This window comes from Narcine bancroftii, chromosome 5 (genome assembly GCF_036971445.1).
Source record: "Narcine bancroftii isolate sNarBan1 chromosome 5, sNarBan1.hap1, whole genome shotgun sequence".
Classification (NCBI taxonomy): Eukaryota; Metazoa; Chordata; class Chondrichthyes; order Torpediniformes; family Narcinidae; genus Narcine; species Narcine bancroftii.
This window is the reverse complement of record NC_091473.1, coordinates 26,367,176-26,394,353: the sequence shown is the minus strand read 5'-3', so window position 1 is coordinate 26,394,353 and position 27,178 is coordinate 26,367,176. Positions and strand designations below refer to the sequence as shown.

The window sequence follows — 27,178 nt, the reverse complement described above, 5'->3', positions numbered from 1 at the left end:
TTCGACTCAGCTATACGGTTCACCCTTTTAGACTGATCCAGCTTTGCCTCTGACACCATCTACCTTGGCAGATAAATGCCAGGTCAATTCAGAATCCGACTTCAACACATTCATACAGGGAGGTGAAGGGTTTGAAAGGTGGATAATACACAGCTTGAATCTTCTGTGCAAAAGGGGTAAGAAATACACAAGTGAAATTTGACACCTCTAACATCAACTTTCAGATAACCAAAAAACTGTCTGCCCAACTGATACAGCACAATTTTTACTGCTAATGTCTGTCTGTCATTTCATTTTTCTTTCACCTTTTTTTCTGGTGGTCCATTATGTTACTTTAATTTCAAGTATTATTTGCCTGCATACTTTATGTACTAATGTGGCAGCAGCAAGAATTTGATTGCATCTGGACATATCACAAGAAAATCTCGTCATCATTATTAAGGACTTCAAACCTATTTTGTTAAAACTACTCAGGTTACTTTGCACAACAGGAGATAACAAATGAAGGACACTCTTAAAAAATATACTTTAGATTGGGCTGATATGTCTTTTAATTGGTCTGAATTTACAGCTGAAGTCCAAATATTGAAATCAGCCACAAAGAATAAGCCATGGAAAGCTGTTGTGACAGATTATGTTGTGTTTGTTTTGTATATAGATATGTTTTTGTGAGATAAATTGGGGCAGCTTTTTGTTAGTGTAGATTACATACAAACACTTTAAAACAGATCTTATTTAAAATACTGGAGCTCTGCTTATGCTAAACATATCAGCCCAGAGCTTTGCAAAAGCTTTGGGAGTGCCCAAGAGACTTCACTAATCGACTGCTGTTTCCAAAAAGGCAACAGATGAAAGAACTTGTCGGAGCCGCAGACTGTCTGGAGTGGAATTTACTGTTCTAGGAGGGTCATGATGTTTTGCAAGGAGAGAGAGTCAAACAGGTTTTCTCTCAGAGAGAGAGAGAGATCAGTGCCGCAGTTTTACTGTCAGCAACAGCTGCTGGGACTGGAACAGAACAAGCTGGAAAGCTTGTGGAAAAAACCCATTTGGAAGATGGGTTGTGAGTGCTTAGTTCAGACTGGTCTAAGTTTTTTTGTGATTCATGCAAGAAGAGAGAACTGGCTATACAATGTTTCACTTAAAATAAGAGAAAGAAGAAGGCACTCTGTGGTGACCTGAAAGAAAGAGGTTATCATCTGGAGAACCCTGAGGGGGCAAGTTTCTTCGGCAAGACACTGAAGTGGCTGATTAAAAAGGAATCAGTTGTGGGTGTCCAGCGTACAATAAATCTCTTTCTCAAAACCAACAAGAACTTCCTGACTGGTAACAATTTACCTTTCAAGCACCAAAGCCTGGTGAACTTTATAAATGTTAAATTCTGTGCACAGTACAAGAATTGCCTGCCACCAGTGAACTTGGAGGAATGAGAAGTGAAATTGGACTGTGAACCCAAAGAACTTTTCTGAACTTACACACACAGCACATAAATGTGCGCTTAGAATTAGAAAGGGGTTAAGTTAGGTCAAATGTGATAAATTAAAGTGTGATTCTGTTTTCATGTTTAAATATAATTAAAAGCAACTTTTGTTTAAGTTACCATTTGTCTTGGTGAATATCTATTGCTGCTGGATTTTGGGGTCCTCTGGTCCCATAACACTGTACTAAATGCAAATGTTCACTTGTGCAAAAATTATTTAATTTTTACTTAAAATTGGTTAGACAGAGAAAAAACTCACAGGAGAAAAGGCTGACTGATGTAACAGATCCATTATCCACTTAATCAACTTTTACTAGGTTATGGAAATATGCCAAAAAACCTACTTTTTTTTCTGGGAACAGATTTAAACAGGAACTGAGCAGACACAAACTCAACAGCACAAAGATGTCTGCCATCCTTGGTTCTAAGAAGTGTGACCTCTTTTTCCCCCCAAAATCATTCTCATTATAACTTGCAAATCAAACATATTTATATTGATGTCTTGAAAGACATTTCAAACGGAAGAATTTCTTTTTAAACAAACTTTTTAATGCTCAACAATTCTCAACATCATCAGCTGGACATGGTATTTTCAATAGGTATGCAATGTACAAGGTACTTTCATGGTATAAAATAAACAAATAAATATTTCAATATTGCATAGCTCTAAATTCAGGGGAGGTAGATGGCAATTTCTTTTTTGCACAAATCACAAATTTTAAAATAACAAAAAAAGTTTTAACAAAATGTTAAAATTTTTTATGGCATACAAGAACCGCCCCCCCCACCCCCCCACCATTTCAGCAGGTATATTAAGAATTTAGTATGCATTTAATGTAATTGAGATATGTAGCTACAGTATAGTAGGAAAAAAACTTGAACACAACATACAACTAGGACAACAGGAAAAATAGTTTTTAATAATACTGCTGTAATTTACAAGATAAATCAAAAGCAGCTAAGCTATAGCTGAAAACATTTCATAAAAACAAACTTCAGCTCTCACTCACATGATTGGTCCCACTGCCCTGCCCTCTTTAAGCAACCTGCTCTCTCCTGATGGCTAGCTGTCCTGGTCTCTCCCGGTAGTCTACTGTCAGTCCCCGCATTGGGCGCACTTTCCTGCTCTCTCACCAGGGGTGGGGGGGGAGCGGAGCAATGGGATCAGTTTGGGGATTGACAGTGAGCCACCAGAAGAGTCTCCGAGCAACCTGTCACCAGCCCCCACACTTGCCCGACAGTCTGCCACCAGCCACCATTGATAGACGCCGGTGATGCTAGTGAGCAATGCAGCAACATATAAAAGGTGTGAAATGATGTGATTTATATCATTACTTTGATTAACTATCAATGACAATTTCACTCAAGTTTTGTGAAAATGTCAAAATGGTGTTTTGAATATCAACATCACAAGTATTCTCCACAATTTGCAGTACTGGATGCTTCCTCGTGAAATGAAACAAAAAAAAAACATTTCTATTCAAAGAGAAACTATTTGAATAGCAATAAAATACAATGAATAGAATCACTACCACAGGATATTAAATCCTCTGTAAGGAAGCACACATCTGATTCATAATGCAGCCCAATATTCAAGGTCCCAGTAAAAAAAAAATGCCTGGTTTGTTTTCAGCTGAATCAAGTGCCCTGCTCCCTTGGTTTACAATGGCATGGAACTGCCAGTCAAGGTTTTGTATCCTTGACATAGTCTACTCCACTAAAACATTAAGATAATGAAGACATCACGGCAGATAATGTTTTGGAATCTGATCGAAACATATTTATTAAATAATTAACATCAATTTTTTAAAAAACTTATAAGAAGTGATAAATGGAAATCGGCAGCAAATAATGTATTTATTTCAATGCTGAGTTTTGCGTGGAGAAAAATACAAATGTTTTGAGAAAATTAAATCCTACTGATATCCATGATGTAATATAATCTCAAATCCAAATATATGCGGTATTTCACGAAAAAATTAATGACAATGAAGTCTGGCATGAGAAAATTGAAACTTTAAATTTGTTCATCAATCTATCTGCATTTTCAGAGCTCATACACTGATAACAGCATATCAATGAATAAAATTTTCACTGCTATCGAACTACAGTATAAATTAGCATTAATTTGCATCATGGAGAAGGAATGAAAAAAGGAAAATTTATGTTTTGAGATTTGACCGGGTAGCAGTGCAGTGGGAATGACCACTTACCCTGAGCAAATTTGTTCAAAAGGAGTGCCTGTTTTTGAACTATGGTTGCATACAGATGCATTAATATTTTATTCCAGCATCTGGTCGTCTCAATTCAATTACTCTCTTACATTGTTTGTAGTCTTCATTTATTAAAGGCATAATTTCACTTTCATCCCAATTAATTTTATAACCTGATACTTCCCCATATCCTTTTAATTAACTATAAACTGATACAAAGAATTTAAAGGATCTGTTAAATAAATCAAAACATTTTCTTCAAACAAATTGATTATATATACATTTTGATTTACTTTAATACCATGAATCATTGAATCTCATCTTATTAATTGAACTGGTGACAATGGACAACCTTGTCTACTTGAGCTAGTTTACCAAAAAGGTACTGAAACCTGACCATTAGTCAGTACCTCTGCTCTAGGATTCATATAGCATTTTAACCAAGTCTATAAATATTGATCCTATATCACATTTCTCCAAAATTTTAGAGGAAATCCCATTCTAGCCTATCAAATGCTTTTTCTCCATCTAATGACACAGCAACACTTAAATCTCCTCTCATTTGAGCTAAAGGTATGAGACTAATTAACCTTGTCACATTGTCTGCAGATTTCTGATCTTTAACAAATCCAGTTTGATCCAAATGCAAGTCACAGCGGTTCCTGAACACTGGTATCCAGCAAGGCTACTCATTAATACCCTCTCCCATCCATCCCTGCCACAAAATTCCCTTGCATGTAAGCATGTAATGCTTTGACTCCATCAACAAGTTGGCAGTTTACACAACCATTGTTGGTCAGATCACAAACATTACAATATGGTAAGAGATAAAGAGTCTCGTGGCATGGTGTGAGACTAGCAACTGTTCCATCAATGTCAAGAAAAACAAAGGAGCTGATCTTTCATGTCAGGGAATGAAAGGGAGTGCATGTACCTTTATCAGCGTCAGCACCAGAATGAATTTTAGGGGTATGTGACAGTATATAGATAAGTTTTTTGGAGAAAAATTGGGAAAGGTTTTTTTTAGTGTAGGTCACTTTAAAACAGATCTTAATTAAAATACTGGAGCTCTGCTCATGCTGGACACGTTGGCATCAGAGTATTTGCAAAAGCTTTGGTGTGCCCAAGAGATTTTACTAATGGATTGTTGTTTCCAAAAAGGCAACAGATGAAAGAGCTTGTCGGAGCTGCAGACTGTCTGGAGTGGAACTTACTGTTCTAAGAGAGTCATGTGATTTTGCAAGCAGAGAGAGTGTAAAACAGTATATTTTTTTTATCTCTGAGAGATAGAGAGATCAGTTCTACAGTTTTACAGTCAGCAGCAGCAACTGGGACTGGAACAGGACAAGCTGGCAAGCTTGTGGAAAACCCCATTTGGAAGATGAGTTGTGAGTTCTCAGTTCAGTCTGGTCAAATCCCTTGTGGTTTATGAAAAAGGAGAGGACTGGCTGTTTTATGTTTCACTTGAAATAAGAGAAAGAAAATGGCACTTTGACCTGAAAGAATGAAGTTGGGGACAAGTTTCTTCGGCAAGACACTGAAGTGGCTGATTAAAAAGGAATCAGTTGTGGATGTCCAGCGTACAACAAATCTTTTTTCTCAAAACCAACAAGAACCTTCCTGACTGGTAACCATTTACCTTTCAAGCACCAAAGCCTGGTGAACTGTATAAATATTAAATTCTGCGCACAGTATAAGAAATGCCTGCAACCAGTGAACTTGGCAGAATGAGAAGTAAGATTGGACTGTGAACCAAAGAACCTATCTGAACTTACACACATTACATACATGTACGCTTAGAAAGGGATTAAGTGAGTTAGTTAAGTCAATAGTGATAAGATAAAGTGTGATTCGGTTTTCATGTTTAAAAATAATTAAAAGCAATTTTGTTTAAGTAATCATTTGACTTTGGGAATATCTATTGCTGCTGGGTTTGGGGGTCCTTTGGCTCATAACAGGTGTCATTAGTGTGTTTGGGGGGTGGGGCATGATGCAACATTCATAAACTCGCTCAACCGGGAGTGGTGCTTTTACCATCATCCGCCCCTCCTATGTAGGTGCCGAGATAGCTGTTTATACGTCTCTCCGATGTTGGTGCCAAGAGTGCTGCTTTTATGGCATCAAGCATCATTAGCCACTAGTGTTGCTTGATGCACGCTAGTGACGCAGCCAAGGAGAGGTGAAGAGTCACTAGCATGTGTCAAGCTAGTGATGCTTGATGCAGGCTAGTTAAGCTAGAGGGGGTGAGGTTGGGTATGACAGCAAGCAATGGCCACGTCCATATGGAGGGCATAGTAACTTGGTGCTGATGCTGCCCTTTACCAATGGTGCTCAGGTGGTGGCATTGGAGAGTTTCAAGTTCCAAGAAGTATATATAAAGAGCAACCTTTTCTGGTCTAACCACATTGATAGTACAAAGCAAGTACACCAATGGCTGTACTTTCTCAGAAGCAACTGGATATTTGTCATCTCCCTAAGTTCACCGATCAGGACTGGACCAGGATTCAAATCCCATGCAGTTTTTAATTAATTTGTACATTCTCACCATGTCTATGTTTTCTCTGGGGTTTCCGGTTTCCTCCCACTTTTCACAACTTACTGGGGGTGTAGGTTAATGGGGTGCAAATTGGGCAGCAGAGACTAGTGGGCTGAAATGGTCTGTTACAATGCTAGATGTATGTCTGAATTTTTAAAAAATTAAAATGCACTGTCCATATGCCTCATAGTTTGGTGTGAAAACTGCTCTACACAAGACCACATTGGTGACCACATATTCCCCAGCCCTCTACTTTCCTCCACTGTTTCACTGTTGCTTTTTTTGCTGATCCTTGATGATATTATCTGTCATTTGAAATACAGTCATTTAATAACATTGAAAAGCTTATAATTTCTTATCATCAGAGCCTTTTTTGAAGCTGAATATGTAATGTTCAGAAGCATCATCACTTATTCAAATAAAAAGAAAATTATTAACCTTGAGTTTTACTTTAACATTATCAGATCCTCACATGAATCTTTGCTCATCTGCCTTGAATACCTTTGTCATTTTTGGATAGAAGTGCTCCAGTGGGGGTAAAGGGTAGGAGGAGGGAGAAGAGTGAGACAGAAAGAGACATCTCCCTCAATGTTTGCAAGACCAAAAGCTGGTTTTGGCCCTGGAAAAGGGGCAGAGCTCACATCTTGGGCTGCATCAATGGTGCTGTGGTAGAAATAGAAGATAGTTTTAAGCTTTGAAGGGTAACCATCTCTTAAGAATTGTCCTGGACCACCTGCATCAATGCAAGGGTCAAAAAAAGTGCTTTAGTGCCTTTAATTCCTCAGCAGCCTGAATAAATTTGTATGTCACCTGAATCTCTTAACAATTTCTGTAAGTGCACCATTGAAATCAGTGTGCATTGCTACATCGGATGGGAACTGTTCCACCCTAGTTTGCAAAAAAACTGCAGAATTGTGAATGCAATTCAGGCCATCACACATCACAACTTCCTCTGTCAATTCCATCCATATGTACTGTTGTCTTGGAAAACAGTCAATATATTAAAAGGCTCATGCCATCCAAGCTACCCTCTCTTCTTCCCCATCCTGTCATGAAGAAGATTTATGAGAATGAAATTACCCACCATCAGATTCAACAGCAGTTTCTTTCTTGCCATTATCAAACTCCTGAATTAACCCCAGAATATTAAAGTTATATTGCCTTTCCTCTGTACCACCTGATCTCTCTCTCTGTAACTCTTTTGATTGAGAGTTAATCCTACAAGACGACGAGTGTATAATAACTTGCTCTCCATGTTTTCTGTTCTTTGGAAACATTGCTAATGACTGTTCAATCAGCCAGCACGATCCTCAATGTAAATGTTTCCCTCTTTAAAACTTCCAAATTTCTCAGAACTTTACGGAGAACCCAACTCTTCAGTCAAGCTTTTTGGTTACTTCCATTCGTTAATGCTTTTGTTTCTTGACCCATGATATGCCTTGGTACAATTTTTCTGCATGAGTAGCACTGTGTACAAGTTCAAGCTCCATTATGCTGTGGTTCACACACTCTCATTTCATTCACTGTAAAGTGCCTGACAAAAGAAGTGAGTTGAAGGTCTGTGCACTAATCGGAGATGAAATAGAAAGCACTTGGGAACCACACATAAATGTGTTCAGCATTCCCTTTTCATTTCCATGATCAGTCACCCTGCAATTTCCCTTGCACCGTGAGCAGTTTCAGTCCAGCATTTTACTGCCAGCCCAAAAGATAAATATTCCGTTTATAAAGGATGGATTTGATACTGGATAGCAGAGATAAAATGGAAGTTTCCAATCTCTTGCACTGCCTATTTTGCTTGTCGAAACCTAACAAGAAACCAAACTTGTCAGTCTCAAGAGAACTACACACAAGCATTTCTCTAAATATTGTTCCAGGTCTCAGTAAATTGTAATTTTGCTCCATGTCTATGCTGACATTTGTCATTCCAATCAACATTACTAAACAGATCATTTTCAAGTTACTGGTTTCCTAAATTGACAACACTGATCACACTTCGAAAATCCTTTTCTGCATGGCAAGCACTTTGTAAAAGGAATGTAAAAGGCATGAGATTTGTGGGTTTTTTTTCTTTTTAAAAGTTTTAACATCTTAACCCATGGGTTTAATGCATTTCAATATATTGGCAAGACAGAGAACAGTGGATTTAAAATGACAGCAATTAAAATTTTAACACTGCACCACAAATATTTTTACAGTTTGTTACATTTTTCACAAAGTTTCAAATCGCATATATTACATTCAATTGACTTCTTTGTTAACTATTGGAGGAGTGTGGTAAACCACTGTTATGTATAATTTTCTGGTTAGGCACACCTATTGGCCAATTGTACTTGTGCCCCCCCCCCCCCCCCTCCACAGGCTCTTGTATAAAGGTGGCTGTTCCACAGTCCCTCCTCAGTGCAGTTGTTCTTAAGTGAATAAAAGCCTATTGGTTTCTCAGCATCAGTCTTTCAAGTAATTGATGTTGCATTAGTTTTATTCACAATGGAGCCTGAAGTCAGAAAGCTGGAGATTGACCCTCAATCGCTTGAGGCATCAACCAACTTTGAGCTCTGGCTGTGCTGTTTTGAGGCATTCCTGCAGGCTTCCTCCACCATTGTGCGATCAGAGACCGATACTCTACAAGTGCTCGACTCCCGGGTCAGCACCCTGGTGTCTTCATTATCAGGGACATCATACTTAAAGGACAAGATCAATGTCGCCTACGCCAGACAGGTTCTAGTGACCTGCAACAATGACCCAGTAAGTCCAACACCGAATATCTTCGGGCCCTGCAATTACACAGCAGGCCCTATGAATGCCGTGGAGTAGACAGAGGACCTAATCCGGGATGCCTATGTTGAGGGGATCAAACTACATCGGACAGAAACTCTTGGAGCAAGAGGAGCTCAGTCTGCGGAGGCAGTCGAGTTGGCAGGTACACTGGAGGAGGCACTCTAGAACATGGAGGTGTACTCGAATGACAACGCAGCCTCCTTGTGGTTGCCCCAGGTTCTGCCATCTTGAGATGCACTGCCACCTCTTCGCTCTGCTAACCATTTGACCACAGCAGCAGTGTTCCGCGACCACCTCTCATCATTTTTGTCTGGCTCTGGTGGCAACCCGACCACAGCCACAGTGATACAGGAGCACTCAAAGTGCTACTTTTCTGGTCTGGGTAAGCATCAGAGGAAACGCTGCCCAGCAAAGGATTCAACTTGCTCCAGCTGTGGGAAGAAGGGACACTATGCCAAAGTGTGCAAGTTGAAACTACTGAGCAGTGCCACGTGGGGATTATGTGGGCCACTATCCTGGACACCGTCATCACTGGGGACCAGCAGCGCCATGTGCAGTCTGTGGGAGACACCATCTTGGGTGCTATCTTCGGGATCCAGCAGCTCCACATCCGGTCCATCTTGGAACCACAATCTTTCACAGCAGGGATGTGTAACGACCCGACACAGGAGTCCATCGCACTTGATCAGGACAGCCCACATCAACTTGCCAAGTCGATGATGGACACTTGACGAGCTGCTTATTCAATAGTGGTAGCATCAAAAACTTCATACACCCAGGCACAGTGCGGCGCCTTTCCCTTGCAGTATTGCCAGTGAACCAGAAGATGTCCCTGGCATCCAAGCAGCACACAGAGGATGTCCAGGGCTTCTGCATAATGACTCTAGTGGTTCAGGGTACTGAAATAGAAAGACTTTCAATTGATGGTAATGCCACAGCTCTGCGCTTCTGTGCTATTGGAACTAGATTTTCAGTGTCACATTAAAAGTGTAATGATGGAGTTTGATGGGCCCCATCTACCCTTCACTGTGTATTATAGAAAATTTTCAAACCAACCACTGGACATCACCAGCCCCCTACAATCCCCCATCGTACACGGCCAACAACCCAACCGCTCACTATGCATAACCTCCGGGCTCTCCATACTTAAAATCACACCCTCCCTTGTTATTCGCCAACCTCACTACTATCTCTATCAAAAATAGATGGCACAGTGCTGGGACAGGGCCTTTGTCTGGGCAGAGGTGCAGTGCTTACTCAAGGAAGGGATCATTGAACCCAGCACCAGCCTTTGGAGAGCACAGATAGTGGTATGCGAAATGCGGAAAAGAACTGGATGGTCATTGACTTAGACCTTCAACAGACACACACAATTTGATGCATACCCCACCCTATGCATCACTGACATGGTCAACCAAATTGCCCAGTATCAGGTCTTTTTGACCATCGACCTGAAGTTGGCATGCCACCAGCTCGCTATCTGCCTGGAGGACCTCCAGTACACAGTGTTTGAGGTGGATGGCTGCTTCTACCACTTCCTGTGTGTCCCCTTTGGTGTCACAAACAGCGTCTCAGTTTTCCAGTGGGAGATGGACTGCATGGTGGATCAGTACAGGTTGCAGGTGACTTTCCGATACCTCAACCACATCGCCATGTATGACCATGAACTGCAGAACCATGACGCCAACGTCCAGAAATGTCTCATAAACAGCCAAGCTCCTGAACCTTACCTACAATAAGGCCAATTGTGTGTTTCGCACACAATCCACCTGGCCATCCTTGGCTGTGTTGTGGAGAATTAAGTTATTGGTCTGGACCCTGACCATATGCGGCCACTCCTGGACCTCCCCCTGCTCATAGCCTTAAGTGCCTGAAAAGTTGTCTTGGGTTTTTTCCTATTATGCTCAATGGGTCCCTAACTATGCAGACAAGGCCCATACCCTCATCAAATCCACATCCTTCCCCCTGACGGCAGAGGCTCGTGCACTTCAGTCACATTAAGACAGATATTGCCAAGGCCACAATGCATGCTATGGATGAATCCACCATGTTTCAGGTGGAACGCGATGCATCAGACTACACCATGGCAGCCACTCTTAACCAGGCAGGCCAGTCACAATTTTTTTCCCGTAACCTACAGGGCCCTGAGATTTAATATTCCTTTGTTGAGAAAGAGGCCCCAGCCATTGTCAAGGCAGTGTGGCACTGGCTCTATCCGGCTGGTAAGAGATTTACCCTGCTGACTAATCAGTGCGCAGTTGTGTTCATGCTTAACAATTAGCACTGGGACAAAATCAAAAATGATAAAATATTCAAGTGGAGGGTTGAACTGTCTTGCTACAATTTTACTAGACAAGGAAACATAATGAACCGTCTGATGCCCTGTCCTTTGGGACCACTGGCTACAAATCTTCCACAATGATCTCTGCCACCCTGGAGCTACCAGATTTTGTTTTCATTTTTTTTTCATTTTATCAAATCAACGAGATCAGGTCCATGACAAAGAGGTGCCAGGTCAGTGCTGAGGGCAAGCCGCACTCCTACCACCCTGACAGGACACAATTAATTGAAGCTACCCTCCCCTTTGAGAAACTCAGTGTCAATTTTAAAGGACCCCAGCCCTCAATTGACAATGATGTGTATTTTCTGAACATCATCAATGAATACTCCCACTTCCCATGTGCTATCCCTTGCTCTGACATGACGACTGCCACAGTTATCAAGGCCCTCCTCATTCTGTTTGTCTTCCCCAGTTATATCCACAGTGATGAGAAGCCCCAGTGATGAGCTGCACCAATACCCATTGGTCAGGGCATTGCCACAAGCAGGATTACTAGCTACAACCCCCAGGGTAATGAGCAAGTGGAGAGGGATTGGTACAGTTTGGAAAACAGTCTAAGGGCCTTCCAGTTTCCTGCTGGCAAGAGGTCCTCCCAGAGCCACTCCATTCTATCAGTTTCCTGCTATGTACTACCACAAATGCCTCGCTGCTTGAATGTATGTTTTCTTTTCCCAGGAAATCTGTGACAGTGACCACACTACCGGCATGGTTGATGTCCCCAGGACTGGTCATACTCTGGAAGCATGTGAGGTGCCATTCGTCTGACCCCATGGTTGAAAGGGCCCACTTCCTCCATGCCAACCCCCAATATGCCTACATGGCATACCCTGACAGACACAAAGACACCATCTCCGTCAGGGACTTGGCTCCCTCAGGGGCCCTGGAGACCGCTGCTGATCACTAGACATACCCCTCACCTTTGAACACACATAATGTACCTGACCCCTAGTACCCTGTCCTGAGGGAGGAAACACCAGACTCATTGGTGCTTATCAACCAGCACAACAGGCATCCAAGACCATTCGGGGCCCCACCACTTCACTGCAATCAGTACCAGAATGATCCCAGCGAACGACCAGACCACTTGAAAGACTAAATTTGTGACTTTGAATTTGTAACCTTGTAAGTTCCACTTCACCCTACTGGACTCTTTTTTTTAAATCAAGGGGTGAATGTGGTAAACCACTGTTATGTATAAGTGTCTGGCCAAGCACACTTATTGGCCAATTGTACCTGTGACCCCTCCCAACAGGTTTCTGTATAAAGGTGGCTGTCTCACAGCCCCTTCCTCAGTGCAGGACAGTTGAACAGTGTGGATGTGCCATTGTTCTTAAGTGAATAAAAGCCAATTGGTTTCTCAACAACAGTCTCTCAAGCAATTGATGGTGCATCAATCCTGTGGGGCAGGGGCACAGGTACAATTGGCCAACATGTGTCCTTGGCCAGACAATTATACGTAACTGTGGTTTACCACAGGGAGGATTTTTAAGTTTAGGGTTAGACACAATGGGAAAGCTGAGTTAACATTGTGTTAAGATGCAGTTCAAAGTTTGCTCTTAAATATATTAAATCAATTATGAAGGTTCCACAAAGCAGGAAAACCTCAGTGCAACAAGATTCTGCAATAATGAAAAAATCTGAATGATTAACTTGAATTTAATTCATAATTGCAGATCAGAAATACCATTTCTAATCAATGGCAAGGCCTTCACATGCTAGTAACTCAATTCTGAAATTATTATAAATTGACTTCAAAACAATGCTGAGCCATTTATGGACTTCATTTTTCTGTGATCAACATCGTGAAATATTTAAAACTATTTAAGGACATAAATTATTAAAAAATATTTCTCCTAATGCTGGTACAAAAGCATGCTCAATTTAAAGAGCCTCTGTCAAGGCTTGCAAATGAAGACAAATTGGCAGCAACCCTTTATTATCTACCTATGGAAATGAGTTAATTGAAGTAAAATTATTTTTGAACCATCATTAAAAATTGTGTGAAATTTAAATGACGCACACTTTGACACCATTGCTTTGTGCAATGTTTTGAGAGAATTCTGGTGATTTCATCTGTACGGCTGATAAAAGCTGCTGAAATAAGCAGAAATTGAACATTACATTTTGTCTGTTTAACATGCTGGCAAAATACAAATATTCACCATGCATGGGTATTCCATTTCCTGAAGCCTTTCTCTTCATGTTCATTATTTTTAGCTGCTTTATACTTATTAAGCATTTTCCTCTCAATTTCCATGCATTTCCTTAATTACTTCATCATTGCAGCTTCAATTGCCCTTTTTATGCTGTGATGCCGCATTCGCTGCTGGTTCAATGAGGGGGAAAAAAAGGCGGACTTACCTTTTATTCAGAAGGCCAATAAGGCTGCTGGAACCACTGTGTGAAACGCAGATCACCCGTTGATTCCGCACTAAAACAAAAAAAGAGGTTCTCATCATAAAACCTGAGGCTCCTTCTTCCAGCTCTTCTGCCCGGTGCTGCTCCTCTAGCAAGCTAAACCCAGCTCCTTGCTCCTCTCTTTCGTCCATCGGACTCCCCAGCCTTCCTTCTCCATGTCCACTCCTCAGCATCTCTCCTCCTTTCTCTTGGGCCGTGGAACACAGTACTCGGGTCACTTCACCCTCTGGCCGTGACGGCATGGCAAGCTCCGACTCTCCTAGCCCCTGCTGGGCCTCCCAAGCTCTTAGGGCCGGACTCCCTTTATTCCCACTCATCTTGCAGATCCATTCCCACTCTCTACAGCTCCTTGCTGCCCTCCTGCTTCTCGGTCTCAGCGACCTTGGTGAAGGAGCGAGGGCCAGAGGGAGAACTGGACAAGGACATTTCCGGGTGGCAGGAGGGAACCATAATCCCAGCACCAATCACTGTGAGAACCTTGGTGGTGGCTCATGGGTCGTGGATGGATGGCATCATTGAGGTATCATCAGCCTGTCCCTAAGCAGCCGAATTCAGAAGCATCACCTTTATGGAGTGAGGTAGAGTGACTCGCTTCACCTCCAGGGACTAACCTCCCCCCACCCCCACCCCATCCAGCAACCGCCGTTGGCATTTTTATAAAGGTAGATGAAGCGATGTAAAGGTGGAGAATATTTGCCTTTACATTCACTTTTTTTCCCCCACTATAAAAAGGCCTGATGATTGTATTGTATCACAATCATTCCACTGTTTGGCTGGGATCCGAATATTTTAACTCCAACTGAAATAATGGTGGAAACACAAAATCAATACCAATATTTTCTTTGGTGACACTGAGACCCAGATAAGTTTTGAATCATATTTTGAAGCTATTACAGATTCAGGTAAATAGCTTGGACCGAGTAGTAATCAGTACATCTAAACTGCAAATATTTCTTCTGTTGTTATCTATCATTTGATACTCATAAATATGGCAATTTACCTTATCTTACATTACTGTTGTGTTATCAAATTAAAATATTCCAAGGAAAGGGAAATGCATGTTTTTTTGGTAATTGCTTTTCTCTTTTCAAGTCTTGCCATCTACCAATTTAAAACATTTTTTTTTCCATAGGCTGCTCTTAAAGCACATATGTGGCAATGTTTGCCTTAAACACACTAAAAAAAAACATGCTTCAAAAGAAAATGATTTTGAATATTATTTAAAGGATCCAAAGCTTTTAAAGTAATTTTTCCTTTTCCTGTGCCTAATGGATATTTGTGGAAATGTTCATTCAATTTCTACTCAAAATTAAATATTTTATCTGAAAATGAACTGCATGAATATATGTGTTTAATAATGCTGAGCCAGTTTTTTTTTTAAAGAAAAAGATATACAGCACAGTACAAGCCCTTCCAGCCCATGCCCCTGAAAAACACGGATGAACCTACAATCCTCATATGTTTTTGAAGCGAGGGTGAAAACCTGAGCACCTGAAGGAAATCCATGCAGACATGAGGAGAACATATAAGCTCCTTACAGATAGTGCTAGATTCTAACCCAAATCACTGGCACTACAATTGAATTGTGCTAACCCAGTGACTTTGATTTTTTTTTCTTTTCACTCACATACTCCTTAAGTAATCCCTATGCTCTATGATTAGTAAGGGGTTATTTAAGGTGATATGTGAGTGGAAAGGAAAAGTTTGAAAACCACTATTTTAATCATGGTTTTATAACTCCGAAGAAAATGGGCCAAAAGCAATTGTGCTTAAGCAAAATATTTCAGTCACAATTGGGCCTAGAGCAGTGGTTCTCAGCCTTTTTTCCCAACTCACATACTACCTTCTGTAACCCCTTACTTATCACGGAGCACCTATGGGATAGGGATTACTTGTGATGGTATGTGAGTGGAAAGAAAAAGTTTGAAAACCACTGAGTTAACCAAATATTTTATGAAGTAACTGTCAGTTATTTCTTTCTCAGGAGCGATTGAAGTTAAAGCTCTGTGAACTGCTTTTAATAGATGTTAAAATGCTGACAAAAACTAATACATTGATTGAAATAAGTTCAACCTATTGTTGGATAAAAAATGTTTCTGAATGAAATTGATTGTAAATACTTGGTAACATCTTAATTTACAGTGTGAACAACAGCCAGTGTTTAGTTTCCCACTGGTCACTTCATCACTGTCCAGGTAGTTGCCTGAAGAGATCAAAGCTGCCTACAAAACATCATCAGTGTTCTATTGAGAATGAAGGCGACTTCAGACCACTGTTAGGGAGTCCAGAGGACCCCAGAAACCAGCAGCAATAGATATGCACCACAACACAGGGTTATTTAAACAGAAGTAGTTTTTAATTATATTTGAACAAGAATACAGAATTAAACTTTAACTTATTACTTAACCTACTTCCTTAACCTATCTAACACACTTAATCTCCCCTCTAACACCAAGTTCAGGTGTGTGTAATGTATATTTGAGAATCTCACTGGTTGCAGTCAATTCTTGTACTGTGCACAGAAGTTAGGATTGACAAAGTTCACCATTCTTTGGTGCTTAACAGGCAAATGGTTACCACTCAGGAGTGTTCTTGCTGGTTTTCAGAGAGAGATTCCTTTTCCATGACATCCACAACTGATTCATTCTCAATTGGTCATGCTAACGAGACTTGGCCCCTTCAGGGTTCTCCAGATGATCCTCTTTCTTTTCAGGTCACCTTTCAGACCGCCAGTCTTCTCCTTTCACCAGGCAGCCTTACAAAATTTGCTTGCTTGTCCCTCTGGAACTTATTTCTGTGTCTCCTTCTGTCTCACTCCCTCCCTCTCTGAGAGCAAAACTGTTCTGACCCTTGCCTGCAAAAATCACATGTTCTACCAGGCAAGCTGCTGCCATTGCTACTTTGTTGCATTTTTGCAAAAAAGCACTGCAAAAGTCCTGCAAATATTCTATGTTTTAAAATGTGTGTGTGCAAGCTGCTCTAGCAATTCCTCCCAAACCCCCTCAAAATACTCTGTCACACCACACGGCAACACATGGGGTATGTGCACTTGAGAGTGAGCTCACACATCATCACTTTGGACGGTGCTCACTATAGAGTCACTTGGTGGCATTTCGAGGAGCCACAACATTTAGCTAGGTGCAAGTGAATGACGAATGACTCAACATTTGCACAAAACCAAAGGTGTATTTCTCAAAATAGTTTTCTAAGTAATCAATGCATTTCTTCTGGCAAAATTAACTGCACTGTGTGACTTGAATCATTTTGCTTTCAATCATAAATTACTATTAAATCTGACATAAAAGTGTGTTCCCTTTTGTTTTATATTTTGTATAAAGAAAGTTATATATTAAAGGCAAGCTTCAGGATGATTCAGCTCTTTTGACCTTTTCTAATGTAAGCACAAGTAGAGTAGATATCAGTTAACATCACCCATAAAGTACCTAAAAACATCTTCAGTTTGTGTGCATCGCACGAGATAAAGACTCGAATGTTCAATACCTATTTTTGCTATTTGGGGTCGGGAATTTTATACCCCTCCATCAATTTCTACATAATTGCAAATTTGTTATGGTATGTAAAAAATGTCTGCATTGTTGTACTTCAATGGGCACAGTCTCAGAGCATGAATATATGAAACATTTATGGTAATTACTTTATTGCTGATCATGTAATATTAAAATAAGTCAGTATTAATTAGAAATATTCACCTTTCTCCTCACAAGAGGAGATGCATATTTAAAATTCTATGTAATATATCACCAGTTACGCGCAAATTAATAGAACGAAAATTAATTTGTTTTCCTGCATTTTAATATTTTCTTCAACATCTATATCAGGATTTGGACAGAAACACAAAGAGTCAGTAAAGTTGAAGAACCATGTTTCAGCGTCTTGAGATTTGTTTTGTTTCGAGACATGTTCTGAACAAATTGAACTTCATATCTTGAAATAAAGCTCCAGCTGTTGAACAACCCTGTAAAATTAATCCACCTTTAACAGTAACATTTAAAAAAACCTTCATCCTCAAACTGTTCAAAGGAGAATAGTTACCTAAATTTGACTCACCCTAAAAAAAAACCTCTCAGGGATTATATTTAATGATTGCAAGAAGAAAAGAAAGTTTTCAAATTTCTCAGCTGTATAATATTGTCATGACTTTAAGCAGGACTCATGGTGAACCAAAATTGACTGAATTGTCTTTCCCAAGATGCTGCATGGAAATGACTGAGAGCACTTAAACCTTTCAGACAGCCTGTGTCTGGAAGCCTTGAGGAATTTATTCATGCAAGCACAAGCTTATCTCCCTGAATATGCCAATGTCGCCCAGGGTTTTATGTCAAATAATTTAAAAAACTGGTATCAAGGTGTTCTTACCCCATTCCCTCATGGTTACTTGAAAATTTAAACATATGAAAATCCCTGGAAGCAGATTCAATCACTGACTTTTCAGATTACTGGTAAATAGACATAACAAATGGTCAGCTCCTCAGGAAATATAGTGAAACAGAGGAATCTTGGTCTAAATGTCCAAAGATCACTGAATGTGGTGGCAAGTGCAGATGAGAAGGTGAAGAGGACAAAGATTCATATACTTTATTCATTCAAGTATCAGAAGGTAAATGCAAGAAGATTGTTCCTGTATAAAACATTGGTCAGTCAGTTGCTGAAATACCATGTTAAATTCTGGTTGTCAGAATTTGGAAAGATTGTGATGCATTTGAGAAGACACATAGGAGATTTACCAGGGCTGAATAAACAAAGAATCACTGGAGAAACTGAATAGGTCAGACAGCATCTATGGGAAGAAATTGTCAGTGAAGAGAAAAGGGGGGAAATATGATGTAAATAAAAGGAGCAAAATCCTTGAAAAACCATAGTGAGGAATGATAGGCTTTATTACCCCTGTAGCTGGCCCAATTCCATGTGCTCAACTGAGGACAGGGAGAGGGAGGTCGACCTTTATCTCAGGGTCACAGGGGAGGAGTTACCAGGGAGCGACTCACCAGTGGGGAACAGGCCAGCTACTCATTGACAGTCATATATACAGATATTTGTATCGCTACAAGGGTATGAACAGAAAGTGTGAAAGGTGGAGAGACCCCTGGAAAGTGTGGGACCAGATGGGGATGACCTAAAACTAGAAAATTCAATGTTCATAGCGCAAACTTAGAGGCCATTGAGGAGGAATATGATGTGTTGTTCCTCAAGTTTATATTTGGTCTCAATCTAACAGTGGATGAGGCTAAGAAATATATTATTGTAGGGAAAATGGATTGTTTCCTTTAATCAAAGGAGACTGAGGGGTGATAACTACGAGTCATACACTCTTGCTTCAGGGACGACAACATAATGGAGCTGAGAAATTTGATGCCCTTTTCATTTCTTGAAACCTTATGCCTTTCTCCCCATCAACTAATTATTTTTGTGTCAATCAAATTGTGATTGGGGTGAGTTTCACCTTTTAAAATGTGAGAGATAATAGAATATAGGAAGTAAAGCTAGTATGAATGAAATAAGGAATACTGGACTGAACTAGAGGAAGTTAAGTAAGTGCTGAGTAGGGATGAATTCCAGTAAGAGTGTGAGGAAGGGTTACACAAGTACAATAGAACAAGGGTCTTATAGTGATAGAAAGAATTAGCAAGTTCTGCATATAGAATTAGTAAGTCCTGGGGGTTGAGAGGTGTGAATAAGGACAAAGGCAGATTCATAAATAAGGACAATGACATGATGGGACCCAGACAGGATACCCCATGGTCTTTCAAGTTTACAGAAACTGCACATAGGCAGACAGAATTTCCAAATGCCAAACCAATCCAGGAGGCAGAAGAATGTTAGGGGGGGGAGGGTACCTCAACACTGAAATGAACTGTATAAAAGTTGGGTGATCCCCAGTATGTGTGTGTATTCCCAGGGTAAGGGGAAGCACCCAACTTTGCACTGTTGTACAATAAATGTTCTTTGTTCTCAATTTTTGTCTCGAGCGAAATCTGTGAAGGTTCTTCTGTTTCTCACAAAAATAAAGAAGCCTTAGAAAAACATGGGTAAATTACAGGAAGCTGTGGGCTTGAGTGATCGTCAGGATGCTTCTTCAACAAGTAATATTTAGTTTGGTTTGCAAGGAACTGCAGATTGAATGTCATCTGTGGAGATTTAGTGAAAGGTGGTGGGAGTATATTTGTGGCATTTGCTCATTTCAAAGGGTTCTGGTTGTGGTGCTCCATGAGCCTGGAGTAATTGTATCCCACTTGAAGATGTTCAGGATAAACTCAAAAGAAATGCAAGCAAGATGACCTACAATGAATGCAATTATCTTCAAGAAAATTACACTGTCGTCAATATAATTATTTCCCTGAAACACTGACATTCGTGCCCTTAATCATGCTGGCAGTTTTGTAATTTAATTCAGAATTTTGGCTTGCGCACCACAGTCAATATTTGTATGGATTCGATTTGACATAACCGATGTGATTTGCCAAATACCAACAAAGATTTGAAATATTTCAAGCCTATCACTAAGATAACATAACAATTTACAGCACGGAAACAGGCCATTAGGCCCTTCTAGTCTGCACCGAACCAAACACCCCTCTCTAGTCCCACCTCCCTGCACAATGCCCATAACCCTCCATCTTCTTCTCATCCATATACCAGTCCAACCTTTTCTTAAATAATACAATTGACTCCGCCGTCACTATTTCTCCCGGAAGCTCATTCCACACGGCTACCACTCTCTGAGTAAAGAAGTTCCCCCTCATGTTACCTCTAAACCTCTGCCCCTTAATTCTTAACTCATGTCCTCTTGTTTTAATCTTTCCTCCTCTTAACGGAAATAGTCTATCCACATCCACTCTGTCTATCCCTTTCATAATCTTAAATACTTCTATCAAATCCCCTCTCAACCTTCTACGCACCAAAGAATAAAGACCTAATCTGTCCAATCTCTCCCTATTCTCTAGATGCTTAAACCCAGGTAACATTCTGGTAAACCTTCTCTGCACTCTCTCCACTATGTTTATATCCTTCCTATAATTAGGTGACCAGAACTGCACACAGAACTCCAAATTAGGCCGCACCAACGTCTTATACAATCTCAACATCACCTCCCAACTCCTATATTCCATGCAATGATTGATAAAGGCCAGCATACTAAAGGCCTTCTTCACCACCCTATTCACGTGAGTTTCTACCTTCAGGGAACGATGTATCGTTACTCCTAAATCTTTCTGCTCTTCTGTATTCATCAATGCTCTCCCATTTACCACGTATGTCCTGTTCTGATTCTTCTTACCAAAATGAAGCACCTCACACTTATCAGCATTAAATTCCATCTGCCATTTTTCAGCCCACTTTTCTAAGCAGCCCAAATCCCTCTGCAATCCTTGAAAACCTTCTTCATTATCCACTATTCCACCTATCTTAGTATCGTCTGCATATTTACTAATCCAATTTACCACCCCATCATCTAGATCATTAATGTATATAACGAACAACAATGGGCCCAATACAGATCCTTGAGGCACACCACTGGTCACCGGCCTCCAACCTGACAGACAATTATCCACTACCACTCTCTGGCCTCTCCCTTTCAGCCAATGTTCAATCCATTTGACTATCTCAAAATTTATACCTAAAGACTGCACCTTCTTAACTAACCTTCCATGTGGTACCTTATCGAAGGCCTTACTGAAGTCCATATAGACAACATCCACTGCACGACCCTCATCCACATTCCTAGTCACCTCTTCAAAAAATTCAATCAGATTGGTCAAACATGACCTTCCTCCCACAAATCCATGTTGAGTTCTCCTGATCAGACCCTGTCTATCCAGATGTTTATAAGTACTATCTCTAAGAATTTTCTCCATTAATTTACCTACCACAGACGTCAAACTTACAGGCCGATAGTTGCCAGGCTTCCTCCTTGAACCCTTTTTAAATAACGGAACCACATGCATTTGGAAAATTACCGCCAGAGCCTCTGCTATTTCCTCCTTCACTTCTCTCAATGTCCTGGGGAAGATCCTGTCTGGTCCCGGAGACTTATCCACCTTTATATTCTTCAAAAGCCCTAAAACTACATCTTTTGTAATCTCTATATTCCCCATATTTACCCAATTTGCTTTTTTTTATCTCACATCTCCCAATATCTTTCTCCTTAGTGAATACCGAAGAAAAGAAACTGTTCAATATCTCCCCCATTTCTCTAGGCTCCACACACAGTTTTCCGCTCTGATTCAGATGTTGTTAACTGTATTCATTCTTCATTACTGTAACAAGATAAAGAATGAGTTCACTCATTTCATGTTAATTTTGAAGCGACTTATCCATTATTCAGTACGTCTTGCACCCCAAAGGTGAGCTGAGAGATCATGACTATTATTGACATATTCTTGGCCAGCAGATCATTGATTTCCTGGACCAACATTTGCATTATTTAGAAAGTAATAAAACTATCAGGCAAATATGTAATTGCTGCTTTCTTGCTAAATTTCTCTTTAATTTCTACATGTCTGAATGGATCTATGCCTCCTCTTGTAATATTCCCACCAAAATTGCATGTATACAGGGAATTTTAAAGAGCAACATTTCATATTACTTATCACATATCAATTTCATTCCTTTTGACATTGTTCTCGCATAGCAGTTAGTGCATAGATGTTGTTAGGTCTGCTTTGTTCATGAATGAGTGAGTCAGACACCAGACTGAGTCGAAATCAAGGTTCTTTGTTCTTTATTACCGGATTGTAACACTTGCAACTAACAGTGTTAGTTGGAGAAGGCGCATTCTCCCGATATCAGCAAGTGGTGTTTTTTTATACCCCAGGACACGCACTTAGTAAATTATCATACCATTACATTGTCCAATGAATAAGCTGTTGCTACCCTTCTCTGTTAGTCTGCTGCACATCATTCTTGTTAGTGCCAAGCTTATCTTGAGTGTACAAGGTCACATCTGCATTCTGTTACTCCTTAGTACTGGGTGACTCCTTCTCCGGTCCCATCTCATGATGTTTTTACCTTACAGTGTGGAAATATTTTGGTAGAGCATGGGGCTTAATATTTTACTGGGGCGTAGAATATTTTGGGAATTAATTAAAAAGTTGGTTGGAAAAAATAAACTCATTATATTGGCGTGATATGACTTGCAGCACTGTTAGTGCAACACAATTGTGGTAACTTTCAAGTAAATTCACTTTGTTCTTTTTAATTTAATTTTATTTTAACTGTTGTTATCCTTGGTTAACATTATAATTATATTTTTTTTTTCTGACTGGTCCTATTATCATCCATTCCAAATAATCTCAACTATCATGTCTCTGTCCAAACCCCTTGTCGAACACGTCGAAAGAACCACAATCTGCACAATCACATCCCTTTACTTTTTCAGCTCAGTTGTGATTGAGACCTGTATCGTTATGTATCTTTGCACACTAGTCTATTGAATTGGGGGGGGGGCAGGGGGCTCTACCCTAGGCGCTAGCCTGAGGTGGATGCCAAAACTGGAAAAGAAATAGGGACCCCAGAAAGTAAAGCACAATGCTAGCGCAGTTTTGATGCACTCTCTACAAGAAAAAAAAATGTTAGAAACCGCGCTCGTGTTTTTTTTTCATTTTCTTTTAGGGTCAGTATTTTTCCTTTGATTTGATCATTACTTTTATTCCATTTTTCATTTCTAAGATATAATAAAATATTTATTAATCCATTTCAGTGAGCTCGTGCTGTTGTGTTACTCTGTTTCAAGGAGCTCATGCTGTTGTATATTCAAAATGAGCAGACCAAGCAAGCAAAAGGTTCATCAATATTCTGTGGAATTCTTGAAGTTTGGATTAATACCTGCTCTACATGATCAACATGCACCTTTTTGCCTATTATGCCAATCCAAGAGACTTAAACAAATGAATCAGTGAAAGCAGGCTGTCTTGAAACTCATTTGAGGGTAAAACATCCTAACCATGTCAATTTAAAATTGGAATATTTTAAATCAAAGAAAAAGAAGTTTGAAAATAGATTTTAAAAAATCACTTCTTTATTCACTGTCAAACCACAGCCCTGAATCACACCCTTGAAGCTAGCTATGGAATTTCTCTGCTGATAGCAAAACATGGGAAGAATCATACGATTGGGGAGGAACTGATTAAACCCACACTATCATTGTTTCTCAAATCAGTTCCGCAAAAGGATGACAAAGATATCTGAGCAATGCCATTGGGTAATAGTACTGTCTGCAACAGAATAAATGACATGGGTCAAGATGTTGAAAAACAGCTTATTCAGAAGTTGAAATCCTGTAAGCTCTCAATGCAACTGAATGAATCTACTGTACAGGACAGTGAGGCTATGTTATTGGCATACATGAGATATATGGATCAGGAAGAGTTTCAAGAAGAAATGTTGTTTTGTGAATCATTAGACACAACCACTACTGCAGTTGATATCTACAGCAAGCTCAAAAATTATTTGGATGAAAATGAAATACCTACCTGCTCTGATGGGTGAAAAAAAAACAATGTTTAAAATTAATGAAGAATGAAAATCCAAACATGTTGGTTGTCCTTTGTGTTATCCACTGAGAAAACATAGTTGTCAAGAAAGTTTCCCCTGTTTTACATGAGATACTGCATTATGTGATCAAGTGTATCAATGCCATCAAAGCTCATGCCAAATGTAAACATCTGTTGAAGCAGTTTTGTGTCGATAAAAATGGAGAATATGTGAGATTATTGCTTCACAATGAAGTAAGTTGGTTGTCAAAGAGAAACTGCTTCAAAAGGTTTATGGAACTATTTGATCTTCTCAGCGAGTTTTTGAAGGACAAACCTGAAATAAAGCTATTGCTAACAACAGATACAAAGTTTATGTGAGATACTTAATGGTCATTTTTTTTAGAAAATAAGTACATTGAACAAGCAACTTTAAGTAGCAAATATGACATTTGTTGATGCAAAAACAAAGTTATTTGGATTCATGACACTTATTGAATTATGCCAAATGGACATTTTGCAACAAGTTTTAGTCAATTCTATTGATTGAATAATGTGAGGTAACCAATGCTGCTACAAACATCATTGTTGACCATTTGAAAATGTTGGTTACCAACTTCAATGATAGATTTTGTGATATAACGGCAATGGATTTTCCCTCTTGGTTAACTTGGTGGACTTGTCGGAAGTTCGAGAGCAATACCAAGAGGAGTTATCTGAATTGCAACATGAGGAATCTGTGAAAACTCTGTTCAAAGTGAAAAGAACCATGATGTGGCCGTCGAACAAAATTGAAATGAAATACCCAAACTTGACTATAGCAAGGGAACTATTGACACGTTTTCAATAGTCTTATTTAGTAGAATGTGGCTTCAATGCTGTAAGTGATTTTCGACAAGCTAAGAGAAACTGACTGAAAATTTCCACACATGGAGAGTTCAGGTGGAACGAATAAAAAAAAAAATCTGCAGCCAGTGTCAGGGACAAGGTACCTATTGAAGTGACAACAATTGTTGAATGTGTGTTTGAGATAATTGACATATTGAAGTAGTAGATGAACATGAAATATGTGTTCCAATGTATTCCCTAACTTAATTGCTTTGAAATCTTTCTTCTTTGGCTTGGCTTCGCGGACGAAGATTTATGGAGGGGGTAAAAAGTCCACGTCAGCTGCAGGCTCGTTTGTGGCTGACAAGTCCGATGCGGGACAGGCAGTCACGGTTGCAGCGGTTGCAGGGGAAAATTGGTTGGTTGGGGTTGGGTGTTGGGTTTTTCCTCCTTTGCCTTTTGTCAGTGAGGTGGGCTCTGCGGTCTTCTTCAAAGGAGGTTGCTGCCCGCCAAACTGTGAGGCGCCAAGATGCACGGTTTGAGGCGTTATCAGCCCACTGGCGGTGGTCAATGTGGCAGGCACCAAGAGATTTCTTTAGGCAGTCCTTGTACCTTTTCTTTGGTGCACCTCTGTCACGGTGGCCAGTGGAGAGCTCGCCATATAACACGATCTTGGGAAGGCGATGGTCCTCCATTCTGGAGACGTGACCCATCCAGCGCAGCTGGATCTTCAGCAGCGTGGACTCGATGCTGTCGACCTCTGCCATCTCGAGTACTTCGACGTTAGGGATGTAAGCGCTCCAATGGATGTTGAGGATGGAGCGGAGACAACGCTGGTGGAAGCGTTCTAGGAGCCGTAGGTGGTGCCGGTAGAGGACCCATGATTCGGAGCCGAACAGGAGTGTGGGTATGACAACGGCTCTGTATACGCTTAACTTTGTGAGGTTTTTCAGTTGGTTGTTTTTCCAGACTCTTTTGTGTAGTCGCCAATATATAACATTGGCGACTTCAGGGGTTTCTACGAGGCTCTAAAGGCTGTGTACGGCCCCTCACCCCAAGTCCAAAGCCCGCTGCGCAGCTCAGACGGCAAAGTCCTCCTCAGCGACAAGATCTCCATCCTCAACCGATGGTCAGAACACTTCCAATCTCTTTTCAGTGCCAACCGCTCAGTCCAAGATTCCGCCCTGCTCCAGCTCCCTCAACAGCCCCTAAGGCTAGAGCTGGATGAGGTTCCCACCCTGGATGAGACATATAAGGCAATCGAACAACTGAAAAGTGGCAAAGCAGCAGGTATGGATGGAATCCCCCCAGAAGTCTGGAAGGCTGGCGGCAAAACTCCGCATGCCAAACTGCATGAGTTTTTCAAGCTTTGTTGGGACGAAGGTAAACTGCCTCAGGATCTTCGTGATGCCACCATCATCACCCTGTACAAAAACAAAGGCGAGAAATCAGACTGCTCAAACTACAGGGGAATCACGTTGCTCTCCATTGCAGGCAAAATCTTCGCTAGGATTCTACTAAATAGAATAATACCTAGTGTCGCCGAGAATATTCTCCCAGAATCACAGTGCGGCTTTCGCGCAAACAGAGGAACTACTGACTACTGACATGGTGACATGGTCTTTGCTTTGAAATTTTTTTTCTTTGGCTTGGCTTCGCGGACGAAGATTTATGGAGGGGGTAAAAAGTCCACGTCAGCTGCAGGCTCGTTTGTGGCTGACCAGTCCGATGCGGGACAGGCAGACACGATTGCAGCGGTTGCAAGGGAAAATTGGTTGGTTGGGGTTGGGTGTTGGGTTTTTCCTCCTTTGCCTTTTGTCAGTGAGGTGGGCTCTGCGGTCTTCTTCAAAGGAGGCTGCTGCCCGCCAAACTGTGAGGCGCCAAGATGCACGGTTTGAGGCGTTATCAGCCCACTGGCGGTGGTCAATGTGGCAGGCACCAAGAGATTTCTTTAGGCAGTCCTTGTACCTTTTCTTTGGTGCACCTCTGTCACAGTGGCCAGTGGAGAGCTCGCCATATAATACGATCTTGGGAAGGCGATGGTCCTCCATTCTGGAGACGTGACCCATCCAGCGCAGCTGGATCTTCAGCAGCGTGGAC

General features: G+C 40.7%; 1 protein-coding gene and 1 long non-coding RNA gene across 29 annotated transcripts in view; one reads left to right on the top strand and one right to left on the bottom strand.

Annotated features, from left to right (window-relative positions):
- LOC138763207 (contactin-4-like) overlaps nucleotides 1-27,178 on the bottom strand; it is a 2,221,540-nt gene that overhangs the window by 1,448,439 nt on the left and 745,923 nt on the right. For 3 of the 28 annotated variants that reach the window (XM_069936975.1, XM_069936974.1, XM_069936986.1), the window contains one exon: nucleotides 13,707-13,776. The exons of the other annotated variants lie outside the window; for them this stretch is intronic. The gene's annotated coding sequence lies outside the window, so the exon portion shown is untranslated. The remainder of the gene's footprint in view (nucleotides 1-13,706; nucleotides 13,777-27,178) is intronic. 28 annotated transcript variants of the gene reach the window in all.
- The window catches only part of LOC138763210 (uncharacterized), a 139,626-nt gene that overhangs the window by 50,202 nt on the left and 62,246 nt on the right, over nucleotides 1-27,178 (top strand). The window lies entirely within an intron of this gene.